The sequence below is a fragment of the Microtus oregoni genome, unplaced genomic scaffold, assembly GCF_018167655.1.
Source record: "Microtus oregoni isolate MIOR12 unplaced genomic scaffold, Mior012 000041F_ref0000270, whole genome shotgun sequence".
Lineage (NCBI taxonomy): Eukaryota > Metazoa > Chordata > Mammalia > Rodentia > Cricetidae > Microtus > Microtus oregoni.
This window is the reverse complement of record NW_024543208.1, coordinates 2,954,181-2,975,357: the sequence shown is the minus strand read 5'-3', so window position 1 is coordinate 2,975,357 and position 21,177 is coordinate 2,954,181. Positions and strand designations below refer to the sequence as shown.

Below are 21,177 nucleotides of genomic sequence, written 5' to 3'. Positions count from 1 at the left end.
GTTCTTGACTGCTGACATCAGCCCAACCAACTGGGCAATCTTTTCCTGTAGAATAATAATGAGGTGGCATTTCAAGGAGAATGAAGACTCCAAACTAGGATTGAACACTAATGGCAGAAATGCAGAAATTCTGCTACTTCATAACTGTGGTACCTTCAGTTAATTTATAATGTGTGATGATTCCATTTTCTAAATTTAGTAGCAATTTATAATAAATGATAGATTTGGTAGGGGTGTTAATGAATTAGTATTTAGAAATGTTCTGTATATCACTGAAAGAATGGTAAGTACTCAATAAATTTGAGCTTTGCAGGGACACTTTTGAAAAACATCAGATGAAAGAAAGCTGAAGTGGTTACATTAAAATCAGACAAAAATACTTTAGGATAGGAACAAATAGAAATTGGATAGTGATTACTGAGGCAACTCCCAAAAGATCTGACCATACTCAAAATGGTTGACCTAATAATGGGACTGAAAATTCATGATTCCAAATCTAGGAGTCCTGAGAATTACTGAAGTACATGGTAGTAGCTGGATATTCCCACACTGCTTGACTAACAACTAAGAGGATAAATATAAAACCATAAATGTTATAGAAATTGAAATGTACTATTAGCCAACTTGAACTAGTGGCCTTTTAACACAACATTCCGTCCTGTATCAGTAGAACACACACTCCTTTCAAATAATAAAGATTTAAAATGGACAAAAATGGTGTTAAAAGCCAAGAACAATCCTAACAAAAACAAAAATACCTAACAAAAACAAAATCAGTGTATAAAAGAGAGACAATATTGAGAAATTTCTAGTCAGGGCAAAAAGCGACAAAGTTTGGGAGAAAAGGGACATATGATCTCAGATCCTACAGAAGTTAAACAGATAACAGGAGAATATCATGTTCAAATTACTGACCATAACTTCAATGCACTTAGATGAAAAGAACTAATTGTTTTAAGGATGCTTGGACTCAAGTCCACTTAAAGATTAAACCGTTCACCTGCATGATATCCCTTTAATGGAATAAGGTGAACTAGAAGAATTAGCAGTTGGAGGCTTTAAATAAAGAAAGAATCAGCTCTTAGGAGCATCCTAGAAAATTCATAAATTGAACAAGTAATTCCAACCCCACAAAACACAACTTATTTTTTGAAGCTAGCTTGCTGACCAACAGAAAGAAATGATTTATATTCCTAAGTTTAGTGTTCTTTGCAAATAACCCATGAATATAAAGTTAATATCTGTTTATCTTTACTTAACCCTAATAGATTCAGAATCTGGGAAAGTGACACAAGAAAATATTGATTCTCTTTTCTACATCTATGGCTATAATTAAGTCATGTACTTCTGCCCCTGGAATCGTCATGTTCAGCCAACATGAATGCAACTGTGGCAGGCTCACATAGTCTAATGGCTTGCAAGTTCCAAACTTCCAAAACCACATTTAAAATTAACTTTTAAGATTTATAATCTAGGAAAAACTTGATCAGAATATTTTGTCTTTGTAAAAATTGACAGCCATATTCTCTCACAGGAATAAAAAAGCATGCTGCATAATTATTGAAGCATTTTTAGATATAAGCATATTCAATATTGGTATCAGTATGGTAAAATACAGTATATAGATAAGGTATATGAAAATAGGCCAATCTGTGTGTACCTAAGTGGAAAATTGCTCTGATCCACTTTAGATAAAGTAAACAAATTCTAGTAGAATATTTGGTATGACTCAGTACATGTCCACAACACACATTTTAGAACAGATGTCCAGAGAAATCGTGTGAGGGTATAATTTGGGAGTGAGCAGGAATTGTCCAGGGGCCAAGAACTTTTGCTTACAATAATTGGTTGCATGTTTAAAAAATGTAAAAAAGCCAATATATTTATATATACTAAAGTAAATGTAAAGATTTTGTGCAACTATGTGAAAATTAGCAATAAAATATGTAGATTTCAAACTTACTCTTATTTGTAGTAATAAGGGCGGCGGGGCTGCGTTCCCAGCACCCCGGCCGCCTGCCCGGCTAGCTCAGTCGGTAGAGCATGAGACTCTTAATCTCGAGGTCGTGGGTTCGAGCCCCACGTTGGGCACCAAAATGTAACGGCGTAATTGAATGCAGACAGACTGTAAAAATATATATAGCTTTAATGGCAAAATAGACTTACAGAACCACCGTTCCCTCGGAGACTAGGAAAGCAGAAAGAGACGGCTGGGAGCACGCTCGCCAAATTTATAGGCAGACATTAGCCCAAGGCAAACATGCCCCCCAAGGGGTGGGACTTATCCCTACACTTATTAATAATATTATTCTGCCAAATGAATTCTTTCTCTTCCTCTAAACTTGAATGTACTCCTTTGCCTTCTGCTGGTGACTTCAGTTGTTTTGTCCTATGGATAGTTTTATTGATTTTATACTGATTATTATTATTGTTATTATTATTATTAATATATTTATTATTGGTTTTTGAGACAGGTTTTCTCTGTAGCTTTGGAGCCTGTCCTAGAACTAGCTCTTGTAGACCAGGCTGGTCTCAGACTCACAGAGATCTGCCAACCTCTGCCTCTCAGGTGCTGTGAATAAAGACGTGTGCCACCACTGCCTGGCTGACATACTCATTATTTACTTTAGTAATTTTCATTAATATAGTTAGTGGTTATAATTCTGTGCACCTGCAATGGATTCAGTAAAGTTGCGAATGACAACAGATAATTATCATGACGATGTTTATTATTTCATTAATCAGCACATTGGGTGTTTTATACTACTGGAGAACCCATAGTTTGTCTATTTTGTTTTGGTTTCAAGTGTTAACATAGTGCCCATTGATGCCAGTCTTATGTCAGTCCTCCTATCCTCCTGGATCAGCCTTCTGAATACTTAGGACTGCTTTTATGTACCTTCATGGTAGGTTGAGAAAGTATAAATTTACTTTTTTGCGGGGGTAGAGTGGACTTAAACTATAAAATTAGTCATTTGAACACATTGCACACAGGGACTTTCATTCCTGGAGCATCTTACAAACATGCTCACCAAGATGTGCACAAACATGTTCACAAATGGTATTATTTGTGTTAGCAAAAATCTAGAAGCAAATGTTATGTCTGTAACCATTAAACGAATGCATGCCCTATGGTAAAATCGTACTATAAAGTGCTCGTGTAGAAGCTCTAAAATGAGATCACAATGTAGTGTCATAAAATTGTATGGGCACCACTGATAAATAAAACATTGAGTAGAAACGTTGACTGAAAGACGATAGAGTGAAAATACGTGTGTGTGTGTGTGTGTGTGTGTGTGAACCTGTGACAGATCTTTTGAAAAGGTAATGTAATGACTGACATCCAAAATTTGTTGCAGACAGGTGATGAAGATATTGGAACCATTCTGTGTTTACTTTTCACATGACCCTATTAGAATGTGGGTGTCGGTTCATGATTATCCATCTTCTCATATGCTTCAAAATCAACAAGCATATCTGGAGAGAATAAATTTATTACTTCATATCTATTAAAATATTACACACTAAATCATGAGAGTGAACTTCATTGGATATCATCAATCATCTTTGTATTTAATACATGTCTATAGACTATCTGTTTGAAGATTTAGAAGTTATTTTATAGAGTGATGTTGTCACTTCTACTAACCACTCTGAGTGAATTTTGAACATTCTAACATCTGTGTGTGTGTGTTAAAATCTGTGGAATTTAGTATGAATTAGTGGAATACTCTCTAGTTACATTACAGTTGGGCAGATAGAATTTATTTGTTTATAAGTTACCTTTCTACAATTGTAATTCTGCTTTCAAGAACAAAAATATTGCATAGTAGGAAGCAGTATAGGTGTTACTGGAAGCTTCATGCTGTGTAATAGAAGTGAAGATTACTTTCTTATGGACTATGGTTTCTATGAATAGAATTAACCAGACACCAATTATCACCTCATTGAAAGAATAAGTCACTGTGACATCTACAGCTGAGATCAAACTCATTGCTTTTGCAATGCGAATTAATTAGAATTGGAGAGAGCTATACGGAAGGGTTAGGGAGCACTGAAAATTTTAAGCAACTCAGGGAAGAATATGTTTCAATTAGTATATGATGCTAATACACAATAGTTTTATTTATGCAGAAGTGCTTTATGGAAATACTTAAGCAAACATTGGAAAAGGAATAAAATTATCATTCATTTATTATGACTATAATCAAAAGGATACAAAACATTGGCAAATAGTTTATTTAATTATTTTCAGCTAGCATGCAGACTCACAAAAGGGCTTTACTACAAAATACAGAGCCGTGGTGGTGAATGGAGTAAAATGGTTGGCTTCTTACTCAAAAACACATCATATAAATATGCCCACCAGCTTCACATCAGATAAATATGCCCAGCAGCCTCTTTGGACACAGCAGTAGGTGTTACCATCTGCTCCCAAATATGCCTGCAACCCTGTAGCTCTTCCATTTTGGCACCAGAATTTATGGATAGAGCATGATGTCCTAAGATACACTGATTTCTGAAAAGTGCCTTGAAAGAGAATCCGTGGTGACACAGCGTTGTATAAATAGCTGGGTTTGCTTCAACCACTGCTGTGTTGGAAGAAACCACCTCCTTCTTCTATGTTGGGACAGGATGACATGACCCAGAAAACTTAACATCTTGTTGGAATGAGCAGGTAGATGGAACATTGTTCCAGAAGATGATCATCACATTTGTTTGTACCAGAAAATGTAAAGAACAAAACAAAGCATACATTTGCTGACAACAACAGCTGGTACCCCTCGCAGGTAACAGGGAAGATAAAAAGTCCTGAGAAAGATGGTAGCCACAATTTGAAGATAATGTTCCCATCCCAAGAGCACATCTAGGCGGGTCCATTGCCATCTTTAAAAGTAATTTCTGACTGTGAGACGCAGGGCTCGGCTCTGCTGTGGATTGACAGTGATGAAATGAAGGGTTCCTAATCCTCAGGGATTTTTAACTTCATAGTATAGTATTGATATTGATACCCAATTCTCATGGTGTTGTGTTTATAACCACTTAAAGGTATAAGATTATGTAAAAATTTATAATTTGTGAATATTATTTCACACAAACATAGCAATATTCACTTGAAAACAGGTTTGTTTTTTAATGTTTCACTATGCATGATTATTTAGAAAGAATGAAGAAGAAAAATATGCTTAAATATTAGAATGTCCATGAAGGCATTATGAAATTGAAACAAATTGACTATCAAAATATTGGAGCAAGAACAAGAGAATGGAATCATTAGTTAGTGAGTAATAATAATGTTGACCAAATCAATAATATTCTTATGGAAGCAATAAAGTATTCATCAGGGAAAAAACTGAGCTTTAATAGACAAAAATTGGTTACATGGTAAAAGAATCTGAAATATTAGCTAGGTACTTATTTCTTATTTCTAAATAGACAGAATATTAATTGCAGATAGATGATGCTCTTGAGTGAACAGAGAGGTTTTGCTTTCAGCTCTGTGAAACACCTGCACGAATAAGATTACCCTGTGTGCCTCCCATGAAGTCACAGAAGGGTATGAAAGGCAACACTGGAGATATTACTGATGCATAAGGCAGCAGGGCAGGGTGTGATGATAAAACCAAGGTGCTTGCACAGGATTGCCATGCCTGACATTTATAATGAGGCAAAGCATCATATGAATTATCTTTTGTAGCACATGATATAAAAAAATCCAAAGCAATAAAACCATGTCGTTATCTATCCGCAAACAGCTTGTAGAGCTGCAAATTTGAACCATGAAATGTGCCTATCACCAATATTCTCTTCCTCCTTGAGTTATTCCTAATAAGGATGATTAGTCTTTATGGACTGTAGATGGGAAATTTTACAGAAAGATTTAACATGGGAGAAAACGATTCCTAAATTGCATATTTGTACATACAGAAAAATCTCATTTTAAATATTCTTGAGTACTACCATTAACTTTTATCTGAATCTAAAATCCAGAATAAGTAACACAAATTAAGCACAAACAGTAATATGTGGAGTATATTTAATGGTCTGCTTGTATGATATTTGGTAAAATAAAGCATATACTCTCCAGCTTTATTTTGAATTAGCTATTATCATTAATGATCAAAAATTAACCATCTTCTAGGATAAAATACACTACTCTGTACAAGAAAACATGTAGGATGAGATTTAAATTAAATATTTGCTTGGACTTTTAAATAAATATTGAAAATCACATTCAGAGTTTGTGTTACATTTATTTGGCAAATATCTAGGTTATCAATGTTACGGAATTTTCAGTCACCTTTGCTCTTGAGAGAGTTTTATATGGGATCCTTCATCTTATGTACATATGAGAGGGAGAAACAAGGACTCACATTTTCTGTATTTCCTTTCAACTTACCATCTAGAGTCACCGAAAATCAGGGTCTGGGTAGGACAATGATCTAAGCAGAAGAAAAAGGCTAATTTGAGCCATTGAACCATAACCATGCTACTGGGATTGTGGCTTCTTCCAAGTCATTCAAAGTTAACTGCCAGCAGAGCAGTAGAGAGAGGTGGCCTCCAGCCACTTGGCTTCTACAGCATCCAAACGCCATCTTCTCCCAGAGCTCATCAGCATCAATCAGGGAGATAACAACTCATCCTCTCACTAACTAGGGTTGGAAGACTCACATGGTGGCTCATAATATAGATGATGGGGCCCACGGAGAGAAGCATTTACCAATGAGAATCATTTCCTAAATATGTAGACTACACTTGCTTGCCATGTGAGCTTCTAGGTTACTATTCTTAGAAATTAAGTTAGTTCATGGAGCAGTTTTCCTCCTCAGCCTTCAAACACAACAACAATATGAACAAACAGAAAGTTGTGAGTAGCTGGTATTTAAAACTATCATATGGGTAAAGTGATGTTTTCCCACAGTAGGACACAGCTACAGGTAGCTGGTTGCCTTTGTCTTTCTCTAGCTGTGGTCACCAGTCCTTGGCTGGTCCTCATTTACTTTTCTTTTTCCAACCCTCATACTCAGTCCTATATTAAAACTATATTCAAGAAAATCCCCAACTCCACTTCAAACTGGTTAGGTCTGTAACTCATTTTGGTATCAAAGCCATGAATTCTGGTTTGACTTGAGTTGAGGTCCCTAAAAGGTTACGAGCAGGACAGAAGGACACTTTATGGATTTTATTAAGACAAATAGCTCTAGAAGAAAAATCATTTGGTAGTTATTTGAATTACAATAAGATGATCTTGTTAATTTTTTTATTTTTAGTTTCTTTTTTTGTTTTTTTTAATTTATTTATTTATTAAAGATTTCTGTCCCTTCCCTGCCACCGCCTCCCATTTCCCTCCCCCTCCCCCAAATAAGTCCCCCCCCCCAGCCCGAAAAGCAATCAGGGTTCCCTGTCCTGTGGGAAGTCCAAGGAACCCCCACCTCCATCCAGGTCTAGTACAGACAATTAAGTATTAACTGAACATGATATTGTAACAATATCTCATTACTATATCAAGCGCAAGTATCTCATTACTATACAAATCTATCAATTTGGTTTAAAATAAATGTACATAAATATATGTATATATCAGAGGTATTGAGATAGAGATTTCAAAAAAATAAGATGATCTTGGTAAATTATTATGGATAAATGAAATTATGAATAATATTTAATGAATATTATTGACCATGGATATGTAAGATCAAGGTAAATATCTTACATTAAAGAGAGAATTTAGCCACAATAGTTCTTGGCTTAAATGTTGAAACATGAAATGGGTTATAGCACTTTTCCTTTGTCTTCTGGAAATCTGTCTACATTGAAAATAAAATGGAATTGAAAATGTGCCCATTCCAATTTCTGAAGGCACCTCTGCTCTCCATAGAGAGGAACCCTTTTATTCTCCCTAGAGATGAACCCCTATTCTCTCCACAGTGATGAACCTCCCTATTTTCCAAATAGAGGAATCCCTCTGCTCTCCATTTTGCTACACCCCCAACTTCAAAGCAGGGTCTAAAGATAAATCCCATTGACATTTTCACCCTCTACTGGTGCACCCAAGAACAACATGCAGAAGGAACTGCATTGTGCAGTGTCAGACTGCACCATGTGACGTCGGAGTGGAAGTGTTGCTTTACTCACATCTACCGATAAGAGCTGCTCATTTGTCCATTTATTTGGTTACCAACTTTGCTTGTAGATGGAAGTTTCTGTCCCCCTCTGTCCCACAACCATTCTGTCCCAAATAAACACACAGGGGCTTATATTAATTAAACTCTTTGGCCTATTGCTCAAGCTTATTACTACATAGCTCTTACCACTTAAATCAATCAATAATTCTTATCTATGTTTTAGCCATGGGGCTTGGTACCCTCTCTCATAAGGCATTCTTATCCTGCTTCCTATGCTTCTGGATGATGACTGTGTCTCTGCCACTCCTCTTCCCAGAATTCTCCCAGTCTGGTTGCTCCACCTATACTTCCTGCCTGGCCACTGAACAATTAGTGTTTTATTAAGCCAATACAAGGGAACTTTACAGTGTACAGAGTGTTATCCCACAGCATTTATTCATTCTGTAGTCACACACTAAACGACAAGCCTTTTCCGAAGTGTAGCAAACAAGTGAGTTAGATGTGTTTCTTGAATTTCAAGAACCAAAATTATCTGTAATACCAGCAAACTTCTGGTTCATGTTTCAGGTGGTAGCCATTATGAAATAAGACTTGCAAAACACCAAGGAAAGCTTCGTAAACAATACAAAATAAAACATTCATTCAATATTGCAAGAGTTAATTTATTGCCAAGAGTCTCAGATACTACAATGCTAACTTTCTGTTTGTTTACCCAAGAGTAGTAATTATTAGCTTATTCCACAGTCATGGAATTATATAGATAAAGGATCATCATTCTACAATGATGATGCATTTTTTCATTGTTTAGTGATTGAAGAAGTAGTTCTGAAGGAAGGTAGTACAAGGTCACCCAACTCTTCAGCTGCCTCACTACCCACCACCAAGGCTTTTAAGCCTTAAGTTAGCACTGCTGCATTGAGCTCCTCATGGTCTCTCAGTAACTTGCTATAATTATTCCTACCTTCTTCTTTAGCATGCAAATTCTCTAAAAGAGCTAGCAGGGAAATCTTATCTTTCCTTCAATGATTCTTTAATGACTATAGTTAATAAAACAGAGAAAATGCAATTGAATATGATGCTCTAAAGATGTTCTGTCTTTTAATTTTTCTGCTGATCTGAAGAAAAAAAACACAATTACGTCACTTCTCAGACTCAGCATATTCTAGTCTTCATTCTGAGTGACTCCATAAATTGTAATTATAATCCTTTGTGGCTCTCACAAGATTATAGGTGACTGAGTATTTCATCAAGTAAGTTCAGAATTTCCCAAGGTAAACAACAAAACATTTGTATAATGGTCTAGAAAAGTAGATTAAATACACAGAAAGCCAAACATTCAGGGGATTATCAGTTTAGCGTTTCAAGGCCTTTCAATTAAACTGAAATTGATCAGAGTCTGATAAGATGTCAGTACCATTTTGGGGTTCAAAGCTTTTCAAAGATTCATTATTTCATAATTTTATGTGTATGAATGTTTTGCCTCCATGTATCCACATGCACCACATGCATACCTGGTGCCCAAAGAAACCAGAAGAGGACCTTGTGTCTCCTGGGACTGGAGTCTCAGGGAGTGACAAGGTCCTTGTGGGTTCTGGTAATTCCAACTGTGTTCTCTGCATGATCAACATATACATTTAAAAGCTGAGTTATCTCTCCAGCCTAAATTTAAAATGTTATTTTTCTGAGTTATTGTTACTAAAAACTTCTAATATTTATAATGACAAAACTGAGATCTTTATTATTCACCTAGCCTCCTGTCTAGTAACTTGTATACTAGTACCCTAGTGTTAGAATTGTGTCATGTAGGTTCCTAAGGCATAGTATCTGTGGGTCAGGCAGGTGTAAAGTTGTTGTGACTTAAATTTAGACATCATCTCCAAAGTTAAACTCATGGTGTGATTAATATAGAATAATGATTACAACTTAAGTAGTTTCATCAGTAAGCTTCATCATCATTAAAACATTTACTAGTTCACTGAATTCCAGGAATTCAGGCAAATTATTTTATTTAACTTACACTGAATGCAACAAAGTGGTTATTGTTATAGTCACATTTCTCTGCTGTATCTGACATAGCCATGAGTGTACAGAATAATACCAATAACTAACATTAATAGATGCACACTACCTGCTATACTTTAGGAATTTTTCTACTTCATTAGTCTTAATTTATCTAATTTTCCTAGCACCTATGACAGCTACCATTCCCATCTTGAAATTATAAACCATTTCTAAATAATATGCCTAAACTCACAACTAGTTAGCAGAACTGATCTGGCCTTAGGCAAGCTCATTCTGAAGTTCACATGAATATAACAATGTAACACAAACAGGCAATTGATAGCTCATTTACATTTGTCCTTAGATTATGTCCCAAAGATTGAAGGTTTATCTGTAGTGTACTCTCTAAGTTTAGTCAAACCATCACTTAACATTAATCCTAAGAAATGGGGACTACACTCTGGTTAAGCAGTTGTTCAAAGGTCATTAAAAATATTCCCACATACAGTAGTTATTTCTCCCCATTTCTTTTAAATATGTTGTTTATCAATCTCCATGGCCTAGAATTCTTATATGAATTTATCTTTAAAATATTTAAGCACATACAGAATGATGTGTGTGTGTGTGTGTGTGTTTTAATATGTGTGTATATGCACTCAGTTGTGTTAGTTTAACCTTAAAATGATTGAGGTCAGTTGGTTTGAGTGAACGTATTTCAGGGAATAGCTAGCATTTGAGGACTTCTAATCAAAATCCTACTTATAAAGTCATACATGTAGGACAGCATCTCAAATGTATTTTTGTAGGCTAAAATTAGAGGCTGGAATGATCAGCTAAGTGGATGTAGAAATAAAACATTAAACAATGTGTTTAATTTAAGTGTTGCGTAGGACTCCCTGACTGCCCAAAAAATGAGGTGTAAGATTTCAGAAACCAGCTGTTTGCATTCTTACACAGGGAATCTGAGATTTACTTTGAAGTGGTCTTGTCTATGTCCAGCAGCAAACCATGATGGTCAACATGCTGAATCTAGCTGCCAACACATCCATGTAATTGTCTTAAGGAAAATCTTCATCCTGGAGTTGTTGAAACATTAAGAAGGATAAAGAAGTTTAAATGCTTATTCACCAATTAACATTTGTAGTTATTATGATCATATTTCATGTTTCTGAAGTGATATGCCTACAGGAAGAGACTTAAAAGTCTTATTTGCCTCTACTATGTGAACTTTCATTCATCGGGAAGGAAACTACTTATAGTGAATAGTCACTTGGCTACATAAGTCACCAAGAGTCTATGTATGTGTGTACATGTGCGTGTCTGCCCAGATACATGTGTGACCCCCTAAAACAAAACAAAACAATGATGAAGCAGGACAGATAAAATAGGACACACAGTGGCTGCTGTCTGTCTTTATACTGGCCCTTGTCCCTCAGGCTGGGAACTTTACACCAATAAATGCTCCAGAATTTATTATTGGTGTTTAAGCTATTTGTCTTGGTTGTGGACGGCATCATTTAATTTTATTTTTTCTGCTGCTCACTTGAATACAGATTTTCGTATTCCTGCTTCTTTCACGACTGTAGGCCATGCTGCACTCTCTTCCACCCACTACTTCAGCCCAAGGGCTTTCGTTTACTCCTTGGGAGCCTGCCTCTTGTTTATTTAATGGAAAAGTGTAGTTTCGATTCTTTGATTCTACATTTTGCCTGTTATAAGTCAATCACTTTTCTGATACAAACTTTTCGTCATTATCAATTTTCTTACAATACTGTAACACTTCTTTCTCATATCTTAAAACTTAGATAGCTATTGGTTAGGATGGGCCTGAAAAGAGGGCTCAGCCATGAAGACCATTTTCTGTTCATCCAGACAACTTGAGTTCAGTTTCTAGAACACATGCAGGGTTGATCACAAGTGCCTATCACTAAAGCTTCAGGGCATCTGAAATCTTTTTTTGGCCTCCAAAGATACCAGGACACACATGGCAGACATTCCCACATGCATATATATATATATATATATATATATATATATATATATATGAATAAATGAAGTCAATATTTTAAAAATAAAGCAAAAGTCTGTTTAAAACAATATAATCAATACATGAAAATAAAATAAAACTCAAAATTAAATAAAAATTCAATTAAATTGAAGAAATCTTAGGACTTGTCATCTAATACTCTTTAAGTCATCAGCACTATGGTTTTTCTGGGTAATAGTTTTTTTTTTGTTAAATATATGTTTTGTAATTGATTGCTTAAATTAACTCTTCTTGTCCTTATAACAATATTTCATGTTTGTCTTTTCACATTTTGTTTTTATTTTCTTCTTAGAATGTAATTATAATTTCTTTCAAGTGACAAAGATACATTGTGGAGCCTACAAAACCTATAGTCTGATCTAGAAGAACAAATTAGTTTAGTTCTAATGAGATCTAGTACCAGTTTACACAGGTGATGCCATGCTGGAGTAGCAAATGATTACAGAAAGAACAAGTTGTTCTTTCTTTCTTTCTTTCTTTCTTTCTTTCTTTCTTTCCTTCCTTCCTTCCTTCCTTCCTTCCTTCCTTCTTCCTTCCCTTTCTCCCTCCATTTTGCCTACCTTCCTCCTCTTTTCTTTCTTCCTTTGCTTCTATTCTTTTTGTCCTCCCCCCACTGTATCTTTTTATCTACATAGTGGATGAAACATAGAGTTTTACAACTGCTCGCTCACATACTCAGCCTAAAAACAGTTTCTTATTCACACCAAGTCAATACAAATTTTAAGAATGCTGTTCTCTTGTGTGTGAGTTTGACTGATAGAATGTTTTATCTTCCTGTTCTGCCACTTACAACATTTGGTTTCTCACAAATCTTAAATGCTTTTAACATCAACTGAATAAATTACATTTTGTAGCACGTTACCCGATGAAATCACCAGTCCTTCCCTAAGAACAATGAAACTCTAAATATTTTTAAATCAATAATTGTTTCTGCTTAGTATTTCCACAGAGGAAAAGTTGTTTACGTGTTGGGCTTACTTACATCACTTTCTCTCAGACTTTCCTGGGGATTGTTTGGATGCTATTAAGCAATTAAGATGATTATAGATAGGGCTTGAGGGATGACTAAGTGGTTAAGAGCACTGAGGACTCTTGCAGAAGGCCTGGATTCCATTTCCAGCAACCACAAGGAGACTTACATCCATCTATAACTCTCCCAAAGGATCTGATACCCTCTTCAGACTTCTGTAGGCATCAAGCACATATGTAGTGCATATACATCTATATACATAAAAATTAGTGTGTATTCCTGTCTTGTAAGATTGTAGAAAATATAGGAAACATAAACTAATTGAAAAAGGGTTTCCCTGGTACAACTTCTATGAAGTCATTATCCTTGATGGGGTGGGAAGTTGTGGTATCCCTCATTGGTTTTCAAAAGTGTCCAATAGCTCGTAGATTTAAAAAGGGAGCAAGAAAAGCAAAGCAAAAACAGATAATTGACCACAATTCACAGCTTAGAGCTGTCCTTACACAGCGCTTGTAGGTATGACCTCAAGCCTCAAGGTATGACCAACATCTCTGTAGAATGCAATCATTTTCTACTTCTCACATCCACTTTTCCTGTCTCATGAACAAAATCATTCTTGTTTTCTACAATAATCGACACCGTTCTCTACTTCAGACACAAAGCTTACAATGCCAGGAAGGAGTTAGGAAGTCCTGGTCAAGTTATTCCTTAGTAGTGGACTAGGTAAGATTTCCAGATGGACTTCCACGTGTATATAAATTTCTGCTGCTGTGGATTAGGATCATGAGAGCTTTAAAGTGTTTCTGTATCTTTACATTTTCAACAATCTTATTATTTCATATCGATAGCTATGCACAGTCAATGGAAAGGACTTTGGAATTTTAGCATGTGTGTAGTTTCTCATGTTGGTTTTTTGGATGAGGATGAGCTCTGTTCTGTCAGGTCTGGAAATAATTCTCTATTATCTATTCAAATTTTGATTTTGAGCAAGTTTTCTTGTCTTTGGATTTCTCTGAAATGGAGATAGAATGACATACACATCAACAGTTGTGAAAAAGAAATAGGAAATAGAGATGAAACACTGTAAGGAGAATTCAGAGAATAGTGCCTTTAAACATAATTGCTAATATTCAAACCCATGCCAATGATAATAAGAAGAGTGGAGAGAAGTGCTATGAGGAAGGAAACAGATCACAGAGGACAGTCTGTGCTGAGCTGAGCAATGACTCTGATTGTAAATGCAGAAATGTGCACACAATTTCTCCCACAAATATTAACCATAAAGCTTGACATTTCATAGACTTGAGATTCTTGTGTTTGCTTAGTTAAGAAATATTTTTGCTAATATATTTCTGATAGTTCGTGGGGATGGAGTTGCTTAATCCCAATATCTGTAGCCTTCTTGATGTTGCTTAGAGATCACAGGTTTTTTGGCTTATCAGGAAAACCCTAATCCTCTGGGGATACAAGGACAGTTATAAGGAAGGCTCAGATACCCAAAGTCGATATGTAGACTAAAGATGAACAACCTATTTTCATGGGGGACAAAAGCACAAAAAAGTGATATAAGGTATAACTGGTAGCACCAAAACAAAAGAGCTTGGCCCTAATCCAGGAGGTACTTCAGAAATCAAAAAATGGAATGAGAACAAGATGGATGCCAGAACTCCAACACAGGATGAGATTTTCTGGGATGAAAACTGATATAGATATGAATAATTTGCATTGGTGTGGATTTTAAGGTCAATTTTGTTATATGTATATGTATTTCTGATCTTGATTAAGGTATTGCGATTGTGTAGTTCATTTTTAAAATGTAATGTATAATTAGGAAATATAGGTTGTTAATGGATAATCATCAATAATAGTAAAGCTTGTAGTCATGTTAGTAAGATTTTCTAGATATATAGAGATATATTTCAATTAGATAGACATTCTTCATATCTTTCAAAGACTGCAGAATATGGCATTTAATGTTTTAATAACTTAGGGCTTTTCATGACAATGAGACACGTCTGCTCCTGGCAGCACCAATCTACATTGAGAGAAAATGGGCATCGAAGAGGATCCTTATGGAGTTGGTTAGCCATTTGGGCAAGAAACTGCTCTTGTCTGGGCTGTTGCATAAACTGTACACTGAGAACCCACAGCAAGAGGACTGCTGAACTTGCCTAAAGGTGAGATGGTCTTTTGGGGTTCCTGACTCATGAAAGAGTCTGCAAGACATTCTACGAACACAGCAGATAGTGATTTTGAAATTTCCTGCTTTAGGGAAATGTCTCTGGATACTATGGGCCTGAAGGCTGATGATGGATGCCCCAACGGTACAAAAGAACTTTGGGTGACTGTCCAGGCAGCCAGATGTTTCTGTCATTTCTAGAGTTTTCTTATTTCTTGTTTACTTGGGTAGTATTATATCCTTCCGGAGTCTTTGATGGAGTTGAAGAATGGATAGTTATAGTTTTCCTTAGTTATGATAAAAGTGAAATAGATATAAATATTGTAACTGTAATTCTTACTTGATAACTGTTTTGTTATATTTAATTTTACTATGTTAAAGTTAAAGCCTTTCTTTTTGGTTTAAACAGAAAGAGGGGAAATGATGGAGGTGGGTCTTGTATCTTATCTGTTGCTTTCATTGGTTAACTAATAAAGAAAACTGCTTGGCCTGATAGGACAGAAAATTAGGTAGGCAGAGTAAGCAGAACAGAATGCTGGGAGAAAGAAGCCGAGTCAGGCAGTCGCCATGATTCTCCCACTCCAGACAGACTCAGGTTAAGATCTTCCCTGGTAAGCCAGCTTGTGGTGCTACACAGAATATTAGAAATGGGTTAGATCAATATGTAAGAGCTAGCCAATAAGAGGTTAAAACTAATGGGCCAAGAAGTGTTTAAAAGAATACAGTTTCCGTGTAATTATTTCGGGGCATAAGCTAGCCATGCGGGAGCCAGGGTGGCCAGAAGACAGCCCACCGCTCCCCACAACAGGAAACAGAAGACATACTACTCTAGTCTCTAAAGATTGCAAGTTATTTAAGTAATATGTATATTCATAATATTAAGCTTTTTGTTGCAATCTGTCCTTAATTGCTTTCAAGTCTATTTACTTCCAACACTAATGAAACCCAGATATCATACTTGGGCACTTCTTTTTAATACACCTGGTCTCACAGTGTAGCCTCAACCATGAAGCCTCATATCATTCTGGGACATGACAAAAATGCATGTTCCCAGTATCACAAAACCCAGAAATTAAAACCAAGAATGTGTGTTCTCACAAATCGTGTATGTGATGAAGATGTTCTAGAGTAGCACAAAGTTCTCATGATTGTATGTGGCAAATGTATTTCCACTTTCTTCCCTCACCATCATCCATACCTAGTGATGCCGCTTTTGCACAAAGTCCTCCACCTGATAGCCAGAAATGTAGACCTGTCCAACCCTTCATTATATAAAATCACTAAATAATCCAATAACTAAAAGCTCTCAAACACATTTTCTTCCTCTCCTGAACTTAGAACACCAGCTTAATTTCCTCTGTTCTATTCCAGGTACTGTAGCCAAGTGAGAGGTATATCCTGCAGGTAAGTATTTACTAGAACATAGCCTCATACATTTCTTACAAATTGAATAAGGCTTTACAGTTTGGTTTGTGTGTGTGTTAAATACATAAATGGCACAGAGATAGTATGGTTCTCAAAGTCCCATGTGATTTGCTGCCTGGCCTTGTTGAGAAATGGTTTGCACACCATTATCATAGGTAGTAAACATATTATCCTAATGGAATTCAGAGTATACCGGGATGGACAACAGATAACATGTGTGTTATGGTTATCTGTTTCAAAATCTCTCAGAGAGAACAAAAAAAAATGGTCCAGGAGAAGTGAAGTGTTTAAGGAGTTAACTAGGAACTCAGCAGGCAAAGAGGAAGTACCTGGTTTACTTGCTTTGGTGGAGTGTGGCTTAACTTTGTCAATGCTGTTCTATCTCTCTGGTTTCCAGTGCAGTTGACTGAACGTCATCATTTCATGAAAGCCACTGACCCTGTCTTTAGAGGGAGGCCTTTGGAGTGTTTTCCTAGTGGGTAACTTCTCATGCTCTTATGCCTCTCTGTTCTAGAATGCACATCCATTACCTAGGGCAGTAGTGGGAACATTATTTTTGAGTTTCAGATACTCTATATTAAAACTTTAACCATCTACCTCAAAACAGCAATATCGCTCTTGGGCACAAATTCATATGATACTCAATCATATCATAAAGACACTTGCTCAACTATGTTCATAATAGCCAGAAAATGGAAACAATCTAGATACCCCTCAACCAAAGAATGGATAAAGAATATTTGGTACTCTTGCACAATGGAATACTACTCAGTGGTCAAAAGCAATGACATCATGGAATTTACAGGTAAATGGATGGAACTAGAAAAAAAGTCATCCTGAGTGAGGTAACACAGACCCAGAAAGGCAAACACCATATGTACTCACTCATAAGTGGATATAAGATGTAAAGTAAAAGATAACCACAGCCCCAGAGAAGCTAGGTAACAAGGAAAACCCTAATAGGGACACACATTGATCATCCTAAAAAGGGGAAATAGATAAGATAAACTGTGGTCAGGGGTGGGGAGGGGTAGGGATGGGGGATGAAAACAAGGTTGAGTTGGGGGAGGGAAGGAGAGGGAGAGCAATGGAAGAGACACTTTAATAGAAGGGGCCATTATGGAGTTAGGGAGAAACCTGGTGCTAGGGAAATTCCCAGGAATCCCTATGATGACCCCAGCTATGACTCCTAGCAATAGTGGAGAGCGTGCCTGAACTGGGCTTCTCCTGTAATCAAATTCATGGAAATTCTAACTTTCACCATAGAACTTTCATCCAGTAACTGATGAAAGCAGATACAAAGAGATCCATAGCCAAGCACTGACCTGATCTCTTTGAGTTCTGTTGAAGAGAGGGAGGAGGAATTATATAAGGAAGGGGGCTCAGGATCATGATGGGGAAAACCACAGAGTCAGCTGAACCAAGCTAGTAAAAGTTCATAGACACTGGACTGAAAGCAGGGAATCCTGCAAGGGTCGAAACTAGACCCTCTGAAAGTGGGGGGCAGTTGTGTGACTTTGTCTGTTTGTGGGACCCCTGGTAGTAGGAACAGAATTTATCTCTGTGCATGAACTGTTTTCTTTTGTGGGGCCCATATTTTGCTCAACCTTGATGTGGAGGGTGGTGGGTGGGGACTTAGTCCTGCCTTGACTTGGTATGCCAGGCTTAGTTGAATCCCCTGTCTGAGAATTTCCCTGTCTGAGGAGTGGAAGGTGGTAGGGGGAGTGGGAGAAGGGAAAAGGGGAGAATTGTGGTTGGTATGTAAAATGAATACAAGAAATGTATTTCTGAGGTCCTAATATACTCTTTAGTATAAAGAAGGACTATCACATCACATTTAGCTTTGGCTAAAAAGTGTCCTGGGTAAAAAATATTGACACAACAATATTACCTGAGGGTATGGCCCATTTCTTCACTGTTTCAAAGGCAAATAACATGAAGATCGGTTATGGATCCCAACTTTGCCTATGGATCCCACTTTTCACTGTGAAAATTAATTTTTTGAGCTTTTGTGGAGATACTAAAGAAAATCCACAAACACAAGAAAACATGTCTGAAACATTATAGAGGCATTTGTTTTCTTTAATATACTTTCCCTTGTAAATTGCATGATATCAACCCAAAACAATCACTTCTTTTGTCACCAAAATCAGACACTCAGGAGTACTTTTTTTCCTTCTTCCAAAGAGAAGAAGGCGTGAGTTTATAAGTGCAGGTCACTGCCAGGCTCCAACAACTTCTAGCTGGGGAAATTTCTTGCCTCATTTTGTGGGCACCTTGTCTGCTTTTACTGGTGCCCCATCATCTCACGCAAAACACATATCTCACTTTCCTTTCTCCCCACAAAACCATGCTAGAATAATTCCACCTGTTTTGTGTCTGGCACTGATGCTTTTTCATGGAAAATGTGAACACTGGTCTACATCTGCAGCATCTCAATGGGTCCCCTCGTCCAGCTAATAACTGCTTCCCTTCCAAATGGTGCATTTCCACTTCAGGCAGGAATGGCTTTCGATGGCAGTTTCAGAGCTAGAAGTAGTTAGGCCATCCAAAAGACTTCTTAATCCACCCCCAGCCTCTCACATTCCGCATGAATCACATCATTGGCTGCTTGCTCAGTCCGTTTCCTTGTGCACAGCCGGCTTCCCTTATCGCTGGCATTACTTCCAATCTTGCTGTGGATCTTGCTGATTAAAAACACTGGTCTTGAGAAAATTCTCTTTCTTGAAAGTCAATGCTTGAAGGAGATTAGTCCTATTTATATTGTAAGTCACTCCCTTAAAGCCTCTGGTGACTTTAGTCTCTTGACTGATGCAAACCTCAGCTAATTCTCTTTATCCAGATAATCCACTCGAGTCCAATATTCATCACATGGCAAAATGAAAGCTTTTAAGAGAGAGAATAAATGTGAAGGCTTAAATTCACATAGAATTTTAGTCTTAATAAAACTGTGAAAGAAATTATGAGGAAGTCAGGGGTTTTAGGTCCTGTGTCCAGTGAGATAACTTGAAAGTAAGTGAAATCCGTGCGACCATAAAATACGCTTTGTTCATCTTGAGTTTCTTTAACTGGGCTTTGAGTCACAGACATGGGATGAGGAAAAAGATAGACGTGTATCTCTTATCACACAGGATAAATATTGTCCATTGAAGCTTTTATTTTCTCCTTGCTTTTGTGCAGATTTCTTCATTGGTCTCAGGTCTATTCGATGTCTTAAGTTCATTAGACTTGTTTTGCACTGACTACACACAAATTACTAATGAATATCTTTAATGTAGGGGAAGTCTGTCTCGAAGGACTTCCAATATTCTCGTGAAAATACACGACACTGTTCTGAATTAGGGTCCAAATACAAGCGAAAGTGAACACAATCGAGGTTAGTCTCTTCCCTAAGCTAATTTCCTGAGGCATTAGGGGAAGAACACGCTTCCTTCTTATTGCAGCCCTGGAATACTGCCGTCAGCCATTGAACACGCTTCTAGGAACTGGAAGCACAATGAATCAAGCCTCACCTCATTCTGTGACTTCTAGTTGTATATCATATATCAACTGACCTAGTTTTTTTTTTTTTTTTTTTAATTTTCAAGACAGGGTTTCTCCATAGCTTTTGGTTTCTGTCCTGGAACTAGCTCTTGTAGACCAGGCTGGCCTCGATCTCACAGAGATCTGCCTGCCTCTGCCTCCTGAGTGCTGGGATTAAAGGCGTGTGCCACCACTGCCTGGCCTGACCTAGTTTCTTACATGTCAGCCCAGGATCCTACAAGGATTACCCATGTATTTTCCACATATATTCAGAAAACACTATGGAAATTTTCCCACACTTCAGAGCACAACATGATATAGTTAGTTATAGCCTTCGTGTTCACCAAAAGATTGCTATGTCTTTGGAACAAGAGATCTGAGAAGAAGGCTACATCCAAGATGGAGATAGAGGGTTTTTCTGTTTTTGTTTTTTCTTTTGTTTGTTTGCTTGCTTTTTTTCCCTTTAGGCATATTCTACATTTTGAAATAAATGGATTAAATCAGATGAGTGTAATAAATCAAAGATCATTGTTCAAACAAAACAAAACATTAACAGCAACAGCAACAAGCAGCAGAATACACCCATTTAACCTTAAATTGTTAGTACAAAATCTGTCATTTAGAGCTTATATGTAAACAAAATTAAAAGGCCACAGGCAGCCTGCCACCAATTGAGTGAATTTCTACAAAGTAATTTTGGGTAGAAACAGTGATGTATTCTGACTGTCCACTCTTGAGATTGAAGGTAATGTGTATGTGTGCATCCTGTCATCTGATAGTGCGTAAGAAAACAGTGGTTGTGACGGGGCCTAAGATGACAAAGACTCCAGGATACCCTGGAAAGTTGCCTATGCAGGTGCCTACTTTGCCTGTTCCAGCCTTGTTAGGCACAAGATGCTCCAGCAAG

General features: G+C 37.0%; 1 protein-coding gene and 1 non-coding gene across 44 annotated transcripts in view; one reads left to right on the top strand and one right to left on the bottom strand.

The window, feature by feature from the left end:
- The window catches only part of Ptprd (protein tyrosine phosphatase receptor type D), a 2,219,644-nt gene that overhangs the window by 735,191 nt on the left and 1,463,276 nt on the right, over nucleotides 1-21,177 (bottom strand). The window lies entirely within an intron of this gene.
- Nucleotides 2,019-2,091, top strand: Trnak-cuu. Its single transcript has one exon. It is a non-coding gene; the product is annotated as a tRNA-Lys (tRNA).